Here is a 12,826-nt window from a genome sequence, read left to right on the forward strand (position 1 = left end):
ATACCAAAAAGCAGAGAAAGGATATTTATTCAGTATGACCACATAAGGAAGAGCAAGTAAGCAAATCCGGTGACACACCACCGTAGTAAGGGTTGTTTGTTAGTTTCCGGCTGCTCAGCCCTGAAATAATCACACAGAAACTATATTATTTAAATCACTGATTGTCCAATCAATTAAGTATATTACTAGCTAGCTCTTACATCTAGTATTAACCCATATCCAGTATTTTATATTTACCACAAGGCTCATGGCCTACTGGCAAGGTTCAGGCGGCTCCATGGCTTCTCCTTGACTCCACCTCCTTTCTTCCAGCACTCAGTTTAGTTTTCCCCACCTAGCTCTACTCTACCCTATCACAGGCCTTTATTTATTAACCAATGGTATTCACAGCAAATATAGGGTAATCCCACAACACATCACTCTAACCCAAGACCATCTTTGAGAATTCAGATTATCTGGTAACCATTGTTTCATTTATCCTAGTCAGTGTTACTATTGCTATGGTGAAACACCATGGCCAAAGCAACTTGGGAGAAAAGAGGTTTATCTGGCTTACACTTCCACATCACCATTTATCATGGAGGAAGTCAGGACAGGAACACAAACAGGACAGGAACCGGGAGGCAAGAGCTGATACAGAGGCCATGGAGGGGTCCTGATTACTGGATTGCCCATCAAGGTTTACTTAATCTGTCTTCTTATAGAACCCTCAACTACTAGCACAGGGGTGGCACACCCACAATGGGCTAGGCCCTCCTCCATCAATCATTAATTAAGAAAACGCCCTACAGACACATTTTTCAACAAAGTCACCGTCTTTTCAGATGACTCTATCTTGTGTCAAGTGGACATGAAACTAGCCATCACAGGAGGATAGCCAAGAAGAGACACACAAGTTTCTCTCTATAGACTATCTTTGTCCTACGAACTCCAGAGATTATCTCTAACACTCACCTTGACTCCCTTCCCTGCTAGCCAGGCTCCCAGCCAGACTTTATCTCTTCCATTTCTCATACCAGTCTTTGTACTAGTGCTCCTTCTCCCCGAGACCCCCTCCAGATCATCCATTTTACCCACCAGAATAAGGTAATTTATTTTGGGCATAAATGCTGTGGATTTTTTTTTTACAGAAGACAATCAAATTTACAAATCAATACACATTTCAACTAAAACATTTATTCTTCTGAAAAAGAATGTATGATTTAAAAACTAATGTGTAAAATTCAACAAGGAATTACAAGCACATGCACACACTTATATATACTTATAAGTGCTGCTGTTATCCTGCCACTGAAGACAGAATGAAATCCTTCCTTCCAGGGGCCAAAAACAGAAGGAGACCGTAAGGATGCGTCAGAAAACAGAAACCTCTTCATACTATGAGTCCAATAATCTGTTCTGTGTAGAAATTTTGTCTCTGGATTCAGGGTATGTTTGTTCTCTTGAAGAACAGGGGAAGATGTTTTTGCTGGCTTTCTTTTCCAGTCATCAGATGCTCATCTACAGTTTGCTGTGATGGGCTGATTCTCATGAACTTCCAAGAGTCATTGAGATCTTGACCTTCCCCACCCATGGACTTTGATTTAAAAGGGTTGATTATGTCAAGTACTATGATTTGAGTGTGAAATTCCTTCATTTGCAGTAGGACACGTGACCCACAGCACCTAGTGGTGCTGCTTCGAGAAGACTGTAGGCAGATAGCAGAAAAGAACGGCTGAATACAGCCCTTGAAAATATTATCTGCCTCTGGAACTCACTGCGTCCTTAACCAAGATAAGAGTGGCTTCTAGCACATGTTCCAGATGTTGTGAATTTCATGCCTTCTCTGTCATGATGGACTGATATTACAAGCCAAAACTAATCTTGGTTCTCATGGTTTCTTCTGTTAGGTATTTTATCACACCTGAGCGAAAACTTACAGAAAATCAGCACTAGGATGGATCTAGTGCTGTGACAAGCCTAAACACATGGTACATTGGTCATCAGAGCTAGTTTGCAGGAGGAATCTGGAAGAATTGGAGCAGTGAGCTAAAGAATCCCTAGGATCCTATAAAATAGACCCTAAAAAGGAATTGCAGTGCGATGTCAGAAAACCAGAACACTAACAGAAATGTGGAGAGAAAACGTGACGCTCATAAGGCTTCAGACAGGAACCAGATCTATCAGGAACCAAGCCAGATGATATTCATGTTATATCCTGATGAAGAATTTGCCTATGTTCTAAAACTTTGAGTTGGTCAGATTTAAAAGTAATGAACTAATTTATCTGGCAGAGTAAAATTTTTGCTTCCAGGCTGTGGCATGGTTATCACTCACTATTTTATGCAGTTTTACAATGAAAATTGAGCATAAAGGTGCAATAAAAATGTGCACTTTGAAAAGGAAAGGAATTTGAGCCCATTTAAAGTTGCAGACATAGTGGGTACAGACAAAATATCTGTGATTGTTAAGGAGAATGTTAGCATCAAAGAGAAATCATAGACTGCACTGGAACAATTAGAATGGTGTCTTGAGGATGAGTCCTGATCCGTTGAAGGCTCTAGTGTGCAAAGATGAAAACTCATTTGAAAAGTTCTCACGTAAGAGCCCAATTACTGAAGAAGGGCTATGAAAGCAAAGAATGAAATTGTGTGATGTGTGATGTTCTGCTATATATATGTTGCTTTTATTGGTTGATGAAAAAAGCTGTTTTGGCCAATGGCTTAGCAGAGTGTAGGCAGATAGGAAATCCTAACACACACACACACACACACAGAGAGAGGGGGGGGGGAAGCGGAGTCAAAGAGACACTGTGTAGCCGCCAAAGGAGAAAGACACCAGAACATTAATGGTAAGCCACAGCCTCGTGGCAATACATCGATTAATAGAAATAGGTGAATTTAAGACATAAGAGCTAGGTAGGAATATACAAGAACTATTGGTCAATGTTGTAATTAATACAGTTTCTTGTGATTATTCAGGTCTGGGCAGCTGGGAAAAGAAAGTTCAATCTCTGCTTACAACTGTGGCAGCAACTTTTCTAACAGGGTGGTCTTCAGAAATGTTTTCTTCAAGGCTTAGCCATTCAGACACTCAGTCATGTTCCAAGAAAATATAGCTATACCTCAAGCTGACAGCAAATGTTGATGTTATGTAATACTAAACTTCTCAGGCATGCAAAATATGAGAGCTACAGAGTGGTGGAAAGGAGTTCCAAGATTCGTTTTTTTAAAAAAAAAATCAGCTGATGAAACTAGGTAATGTCATCAGGATCAGAGTCTCTCTGGAGCTCTAAAATAAACTATGTAATGGATATTTCAGGATGCTGGAGATGCCAAAAATGTAGAGTATCTGCCAAGGGAAGCTTTAGGCATTGAGTGAGGCTGGCCTAAGAGAGAACCTTGTGGCATGGACATTAGGGCAAAATAGAGCTATCCAAGTCCACTGGAGTAAACACGATGCCACCATATTCCCAGATGTGGAATATGGAGCTGCAAAATATTTACCCAACTGGCGTGGTGTCTTGTTTTAATTTTTATCACTTCTTGTTGTATTTCCATACTTCCCTCTTGGAATGAGAATCCTTCCTCCGTGCCACTGTATATCAGAAATGTTATTCATTATTGTTGTCTTATTTTAACAGAGGATCATAGCTAAGAGAATATCTTGATTTTCATAGGAAACTTTGGTTTCAGAACCTATGAGCAGTGTTGGAACTGTTAAAACTATGGAGACTTAAGAGAGCATAGGCAACATTATGCATACTGAACAGGAAGAATTTATTTAGGAGTGAGAGCAAGAGAGAAGTGGTGTGTGTGTGTGTGTGTGTGTGTAACAATAATTAAAGAAAAAGAGACTATTAATTTGAGAGAGGGCATGATTATGCATAGATAGGGTTAGAGGAAGGAAAGAGGAAGGGAGACATGATGTAATTATAATTTCAAAAAGAGAAACGATTATTATCTTAGTGTTTTTATTTCTCTGAAGAGACATTATGACCACAGCAGCTCTTATAAAGGAAAACATCTAATTGAGGTGGCAGCTTATAGTTTCTGAGGTTTGCTCCATTATCATGTCGGGTGGAGCATCACAGCTGGGAATAAGGAAGTGTGCAGGCAGGCATATTGCTGGCTACATCTTGATCAGAAGGCAACAGGAAGAACTGTCTTACTTGAGTACTGTGAGCATAGGAGACCTCAAAGCCCACGCCCACAGTGACACACTTCCTCCAACAAGGTCACATCTACTCCAACAAAGCCACACCTCCTAATAGTGCCACCCTCTTTTGGGTCATTTTCTTTCAGACCACAATTATAAAAACTATGGGTCCTTTAATAGTTTGAATCCATTTTTCATTTAAGATGGTCATGCACCTTTGGCTCATGTGTTTGAACACTTGGTAGCACAACCCTTCTGAAAGGTTGTGGAAGCTCTAGGCTGTGATTTAGTCAACTGATGTGGGTAACTGGCAGTGTACCTAAAAGGAATCATCAGTTTCTAGCTTCAGTCTGAAAATATATGCTTCTTGATGCATCAAGAGGAAAAAAGACTCTATCACAAACTTCTGCAACTATGGTGCCCCATGCCTTCAGTGCCATGATACACTGAGACTGGGAATCACAGTAAGCCTTCCCGTCTACCTTAGTTATTATTCCACTGCTGTCAAGAGACCCCATGATCAAAGCAACTCTTATCAAATAAAGCACTTATTTAGGGACTTGCTGACAGTTTCAGATGGTTATTCCATTGCCAGCATGGCAGGGACTCTGGCGGCAGGTAGGAATGCATGGTGCTAGAGCTGTGGCTAGGGGCTTTATATCCTGATCCACAGGCAAAGAGAGCAGCACTGGGGCTGCTTCATGCTTTTGAAACCTTAAAGACCACCCCAGCAACGCACCCTCAGGAAAGACACACCTACTCCAGCAAGGCCACAATTCCAAATCCTGAAACAGTGTCACTCTCTGGTGACTAAGTATCCAAATATATAAGCCTATGGAGACCATTCTTATTAAACTGCAGCATTCTTTTTTTTAGGAGTGGTATTCACTTCATGCTCACTAAGATGGTTCCTAGACCAGCAAAATAGCTCAGGAGGAGTTTGACTCCCCAGAACCCATATAAAAATATAAGAAGAAAAGCAACTAAACGAAGCTGTTCTCTAACCTCTATGCATGCACCATAGCATGTATGCCCACTCACAGAGCTGGGGGAGGCATCCAGCCCATTCTGGACTCAATGAAATGGCCAAACTTGTGCTATAAAATATAACATAACCTGCATTTGCTTTGCTAAGCAGACCCTGGACCACTTCCTCTGTAAAACTACAGTACCTTGTCAAAAGGACATAATGAAACAGAAGGAGCCAGATATAGAAAAATACTTCCTAATCAGACACGCAGGTATGGAGAAGGGAGTCTCATCTCTGTCCATGTGACCTTTGTGCTTTTGCGAAGCCTCTGTTTCCCCATCTGAGAAGTGGGGGGAGGCCATAGGATTTCTGAATAATTAGTTTCTTTTTGCTCCTTTAGCCTACTAGCTTCCTTTGTGGATGGTTGATACACACAAGGAATCTAGTGGCTCTGCTAGCTTATCAGACTTGAATTCCCAGACCAGAAATAGTATCAAGAATACCCAGAAAGGGCCAAAGAGATGGTTCAGTGCTTAAGAGTACTGTACTGGGTGTTCTTCCTGAGGATCCAGGCTCAATTCTCAGCGCCCACATGGAGGCTAACAACCATGTTTAACTCTACTTCAGGAGATCTAAAGCCCCCTTCCAGTCTCCATGGGCACTGCATGCATGCAGTACACATATATACACTCATAAAGAAAGCAAATATTCATAAAATAAAAATTTTTAAATCTTAGAAAAGAAAAAATTCTCAGAAGACAACAGTGAAATTAACTTACCCAGAAGAACATTTGTATTCATATCAGTGTGGGCATGCATCTCACCAACTGATAGCTTAGTGGTAGCTATGGAGATTAAGGGGCAAATGGTACTTGAAAATTGTCTCTATGCTATATGCTTTACTGCATTATAAACTTGAGAAGCTATAAACTACATGATTCCCTTGCAGTGAGTGAAGACAAATCAAGCCTCATCAATGAGATGCATTCACGTAAGGCTCAGAATAAAGAGGCATGGGTCATTTCCTGCCCCTTCAAGAGGAGAGCAACACAGTATTGCAGTGACTCGTTTCATAGCAAAGAGAAGGTATACTACAGCTGCAGCCCAATCCTCTGGTTGGATGGCCATTCATTCTATGTGCAAATGCATGACTTCCTCACCAAACTTCTTTTTGATCTCGTATAAGTGACCAGTGCCCTCTACTAAATCTTTTCTTGACTCCACAGGATTCTGTGGAATATTACACCTCATCCTGAAACCAAAACCACTCAGAATATTGATTCACTTTTATCCAGGCTCTGCAGATTATTCCCGAAGTCAAGCAAAGTGTCGTAGCTCAATCCAAGTAAAACCTCACAGTTCCTCACCTCACCCCGTTTCTCTCTTAGATACAATGAGTGCATGACTTTGACCATTGTGGTCAGTTACAGGTTCATTTTCCTGCTGAAGCAAAAAGTCTAGTAGCCATTCCTGCTAGGGAATCTCCCCACTCCATCCACGTTCTGTTCAAGCTCTTATGTGGCCCTATAACTTTGTCACAGCTGCCTGTACCGAGGCAATTTCCTGAGCTGAGCACATATTAACATGTGACATACAAGATAGCTAGGGAACACTGGAGCTTAGCCCTAAAGGCAACAATCATTGAGGGTGTGTGTGGAAGTGAAATGCAAAGGTAGGTAGAGAAAGAAATAGAAGAAGAGATAGGAGGTGAGGGAGGAGGGGAAAGAGAAGGAATAAAGGAATGGGGGATGAATGCAGAAAAAACAATCAGTTTATGCAAAGGATATTTGAAAGCCTAGAACATCTGTTACTATGGTGAAGCCTCATCAATGCCCTTGGATTCCAGGATGAATTCAGCATCCTTACAGTAAGTCCACTTCTCTGCTTCTCTTCATTGAGTTGGGGTCTGTCCCTTGGAATCCACAGAGCCCTGTGGAACACAGACAACCATTATAACTGTCTATCTGGCAGACAGGAAGTCTCTGGCTAGGCACAAAGCCTGACAATTATATTGAGAGTGAAAATGAGCAGACGCCCAGGGAATAAAACCACAGTCCCTGAATGATTTAAAATCAAAGCAGGAGAACAGAGAGTTGGGTAATCCTACATGTGAATTCCACTTCACTGCTCCCAAGGAGGGTGATGATGATCCTCTTTCATTTATCCAATCTGTATTTTTGTTTGTTTGTTTGTCTGTTTGTATGGTTTTGTTTGTTCATTTGCTTTTTGCTAGGCACTGTCCAAGATTCTCAAGACCACAATGAAAACAAAGCAACCTGGGTTCCTAGGCTCCTGGAGCTTGCAATGCAAAGAAAAACAAAAAAATAGATGTTTAACAAATCTGTGTCTGCATGGTGTTGTACAAGGAGAAAAAAGAGGAGGAGGAAGAGGAAAGAAAAAACAAAGAAAGAGAGAGAGAAAAAAGAGAAGGGATGAAAGAAGGATCACGGGGAACCCATGGGATATACTGAAAGATCAAACAAGTTTAACTTGAGGAAGCCCTCTACGAAGTCGAGACAGGAAGGATGTGGAAGGAAGGAGTGAAGTCTGGAAGGAAGCACCCCAGGAAGAGGTGGAAAGTGTACAAATGCCATAGGGTAAGAATGAGCTTTGCAATGAATTAGGAAGGAGGTTGATGTGATTGTAGAAGAGTGAACAAAATGTGAGCGACAGAACTAAAGAGGTGGCTAGGTTTAGTCCAAGGGGCGATCTCCAGGATGGTACCCAGGAGTCTGGACTTTGTTCTCGGGAACTCAGAGAAATGTCTCTTGAACATTATGGAATAAAACTTTGATGTGTGAAGGAGACATTTGCATTTGCTCCTGTAAATGACTAAAGCAGTGTTCCCTTGACCCTAGTTACACAGCACAAGTCCACATTCACGCATGGAGAACTGCTAATACATCATGTGGGCACAGAAATCTCAGCTCTCCTGAATGGTCCAGCTTGGCTATTAGCCTGAAGAGCATTAGAACTTGAGTTCAAATCCCGAGTCCATCTCCATGATGTTTTTTTTTTTCTTAAGTTTTTTCCTGTTACTTTGAGGATGAAGCCCAAACTCTGGACAGTGTACTCTACCTAACCACTTAGAGAATTTTCAATCTCCATTTTTTTTTGGCTCTTTTAACCTCTTGGGCAGTTTTACCGCCTCCTTGGCCAGAAGTATGCCACCATTATTTCTAGGGAATGAGGCAGAGCTAAGCCCAAATATCCAGAATTAGGATTTGTCTTTTCCCCCAAGAAAAGTAAATGCTTTACAGCTCAAAAATATGTTGATATTAGGAAATGTTTTTGAAGCCCCTCCTCTTCTCTGAAATCCCCACCACTAGAAGATGCTAAGGTCCCTGAACTTACTATACCATATCACTGGCTTCTCATCTAATGTGAGAAACGGGCCTAGCCAGTGCCGTATTATGTAGCCAAACTTCAGCTTAAAGATGAGAGTTCACCCAAAGTTTTGAACTGGTACCATGGCCTCAGAGCCCTGGATCCCACTATCCAAGGATGCTGGGTGAGATCCAGTCAAAGTGGCCCTTCCTGTCAATGTCTGATTCCTGAACGCTGCTGCAGAAGCCAGGATCACTGGGTTATGACTCACAAGTGAGATGTTTGTGGTCTCGGAGCAAAGTTAAGCCCTCTGGCAGGGACACTGCCGTGAGCAGGATTTGTCTTGGAGGCTCACACGGCTCAGCATGAGAGGAGAGTATTCTAAATAACACACAGTCCATTGTGACAGTATTATTCAGGATTTGTCTTGGAGGCTCACACGGCTCAGCGTGAGAGGAGAGTATTCTAAATAACATACAGTCCATTGTGACAGTCTTATTCTTGGACTCTAAATCAATAACCTAAATAAAGTAAATTATTAGGTCTAGGTGGCATAAAATATGGGCGCAGACAAAGAGACTTAGGGGACAATTTGCTCTAAATCAGTTTAACCACCTTGCAGCTTCTCGAATTACAGTCTTAATCTAGCACATTAGTGAGATTAGTATGTGGTTCTTACAATTAAACTGCATATTTTATCACATTCCTTTCTTTCATGCTATATAAACTTCCAGGAAATTACAGAGTCATAAACTTTGGCATAAAGTATGAGGCAGTAGGAAGCAGAGAAACCAAAAAGACATTTTGGGGCAGCGCTGAATTCCACATTCCATAGTTTTTATGTGATGTGAGAAAAAGTTCTCCATTAATAAGCCCATTGGGGGAAGAAATTTCAGAGAATGGGTTTAGAGATGAGTCTCTTGGAGCACATAACCAGGGACCCTGGGGAGCCAGGGTATTATTTATTGCAAAGAGGGAAAGTTTAAGGATATTATTCTAAATGGGTTTACACTGGAGTAGTAGCCTATTCTCTGTGGGCAAGAAAGTCACATGATCTCCTGAGTATCGGGTGGGTCCTGGCCTCACCATGGCCCTCAATATATATGACATAGGATTAGATCCACCACCTAGTAGAGCAGAGAGTGAAAAGTTTTTCTTTTTTATTTTCAAAGATTTATTTTTAATTATATAGATGGGGATGCACATATTGTGGTGCCTGCAGAGGACAGAAGGCATAAGGATACCTTAGACAGCTACAGATGGCTGTGAGCTGACGGATGTGAGCACTGAGAACCGAACTCTGCTCCTTTTCAAGAGCAGCATGGACTCCAAACTGTTGAGCCAGTTCTCCAGATCCTAAAATTGCTTTATATGTCTTGTGAACAACTTCCTGTGACTTTGTCTTTGTGGAGTCTGAGAGACTAACCCTTCCACACAGCGACTTGCAAGGTTTTTACACACAACCTGCCAATCATACATACACATGACATGAGTGCATCTACACATGTACACACAGATGTATCTGGACCAAATGGAACTCCGCTCCCCAACACACAGGTCTAAGCTTTATAGGACACGTGTCAGGAACTAATAGGAATCTGTGCATGAGAGATTTCTCTAAGACACCGTCTAGAATTTTATATGAAATGAGGGAGAGAGGGCTGAGAATTCTTAAGTCAAGGGTCTGAAAGCAAGACCCTGTAGAAGTGCAACTTGCTTAATGGAAGAGAAAATACTTCTGCTTCTACCTTGCTTGGGGGTTGGCAAGCAGGATCTTCAAGATCAATAGCATCCAACAGACCTGAATGAAGTCCTCCACCAGAGAATCTGCCCTGAATAATTGTTACAAGAATAACTAGAATGTTGCATATGTATGCACACATATGCACAAATACAAAGAAAGGGAGAGGGAGAGGAAAATGAAAAAAGAATGAAAGGGGAAAAGGAGAGAGAGAGAGAGAGAGAGAGAGAGAGAGAGAGAGAGAGAGAGAGAGAGAGAGAGAGAGAGAGAGAACACTTCACCTGAGGACTGCCAAAGGGCAAACCCTTTGTAAGTTCCAACAGGAACAATCTTCAAATAAATATTATTAGTGTTATTTGTATAAGAGTCAAGGTATTCCTAGGAACCCAGTGTTCAATTTACTACATCAAATATTTATCAAGAATCTAATACATGTCAGGTTTTAGACTGCCTGTAGGAGATAGACAGGAATCAAACCATATCACTTCATAAAAAACTTTAGAGGCTGCTGGGAAAGTTATCACACACCAAGTAAATGGCAGCATACGAAAGTATATTAATAGAGAGCTCTCGTAAACTGTGAGGCCCACTAGTCACACTACAGGAAAATGTAGTGGCATTTTAGCTTGCAAGAGTCTACAGGCTGGGAACCAAGCCTTAGCATCCACATTACTTACAGATATGATACTGATGAGGGCTGCCCAGTCTCCCGACATCACAGTCTTATCTTCTGTGGCATGGAGAGGGATGGAGTCTCAGAGCAAGCACTGTACATATCCCATCCACACCTCTGACCTTTGAGGAAAAGAAACTCAAAACTCAGGAAGACCCTGGGTTTCCAGGACACCTCAGTTACTAGGGGTTCCATAACAATCCTACATAAGGTAGAATCTTTTCTAATCAATGACACATACTTAGCTATACCCTGAAATAGAATACAGGAGGGCTTGGACTTCTCTCACTGACAATGCCAGAACTACTTTCTCTTTTGTATATTCACTATTCGCTAGGCTGAGTGGTAAGTTTCTGCCAGCCCCTGCCCTTTTCTCCCCACTCCTTTCTCTTTCCAAGCCCAGATGCATCACCTCTCCATTACATCAGCAAAGCAGAGCTCCAGGACCCCTGACCCACTGTGGGTCACACTGAAATGCAAATGCCCCAGTGATGTTACCAGTTAGGGCTAGGGCTGAATGACTGAGAGACTGGATTATCTGCCTAGTAAGTTCTTAGGCCATGATTACTAAATGAATGAAGCGGTGAACAGATACGGCAGTGACTTGGAGCCTACTCATAATACTCATAATACCGGCTCCACCTTCTGTCTTTAGCCCCCCTGCTCTTTGTGTTTCCTCTGTTCTTGTCTGTCTTCAAGTTGCCAGCACTTAGGCCACATTATTACTTGCTGAAATACACCTCACATTCTCTTGATTCATTGTAGGTAGGTCAACTAAGCAAGCATCTGCTCCCAGTGTCCACTTCCAGATGAAGCAGCAAGATGCGCCAGCTGAATCCATAAAGGAGCTTGCTGAGCACCAGCCAACCTGACAGGAAGCTTGTCTTGGCCTGAACCTGCCAGTGAACACTGAGGAACCCACACTTACTGCCATCCACTTCAATCTACAGCACATAAAATCCTCATTCCTGAAGTTCAGGAGACAGGGGTTTTGTAGCACAAATAATAAAAACCCAGAGGCAGATACCAGGGTTCAACCTGAAGATCAGAGAAGCAGAGCATAGAGCCACTAGAGAGCTCTTACCTCTATAAAATCTTCAGACTGAAGGAGAGTGAGTTCCTGTCTCATCCCAACTTGTAGTCCTCTCTAGTGCTGGGGTTAAAGGTGTACACCACCATTGCCCGGCTTCTATGGTTGACAAGTGTGGCTGCTGATATTGAAGGTGTGTGCCATTGCCTGGCCTGTATGGCTGACTAGTCCTGCTGCTTTGCACTGATCTTCAGGCAGCTTTATTTATTAAAATACACAATAATATACCACTACAGGGTTTACTATTAAGCTATGCTACCCTGGTACCTAAGCAGGAAAGATATGGGACCAAAGACAATGAGGAGACTCTTGAAGAGTAGGAATGTGAAAACAAACAAACAATGGTTAGGGAAAGAGGTGGCAGTGTGGGTGTGGAAAGCATCCTTGACTTGGGAATCTCAAACATGGCTCCTCTAGGCTGCTCACAAATTGGCTCTGTGACCCTCAGCCAAAGTTGTTCCCATCTCAGTTTCCCTGCTTAGAGAACTAGACTCAGCTCCTCTACACTGCTGTTTTCTCCCAAGGCACAAGTGGAAAAAGAAGAACAAAGAATTAATAGCCAGAAAATAGAAGAAAAGTCCATCTATCAACTTTGCCACCCTGATCCCTTCCATGCTGGGGCTGGGTGGCAGAAAACTCGACACCACAGGAAGAGGAGGGAGCTTTGTTCTCCAGTTTGGCGCATGACCCTGGACAAGGTATTCCCACCTCAAAGGCTTCATTTGTAAAATGGAAGCCACCAAAAATCTCTATGACAAGATTCAAAGAGAGAGACCAACCTTTAATATATTTTGGAGACAGAGATAAGAGACAGATAGCACTACACACACACACACACACACACACACACACACACACACACAGGGTGTGTGTTCAAGACATTAAAGA

This window comes from Alexandromys fortis, unplaced genomic scaffold, assembly GCF_014885135.2.
Source record: "Alexandromys fortis isolate MF-2015 unplaced genomic scaffold, M_Fortis_MF-2015_v1.1 scaffold_29, whole genome shotgun sequence".
Classification (NCBI taxonomy): Eukaryota; Metazoa; Chordata; class Mammalia; order Rodentia; family Cricetidae; genus Alexandromys; species Alexandromys fortis.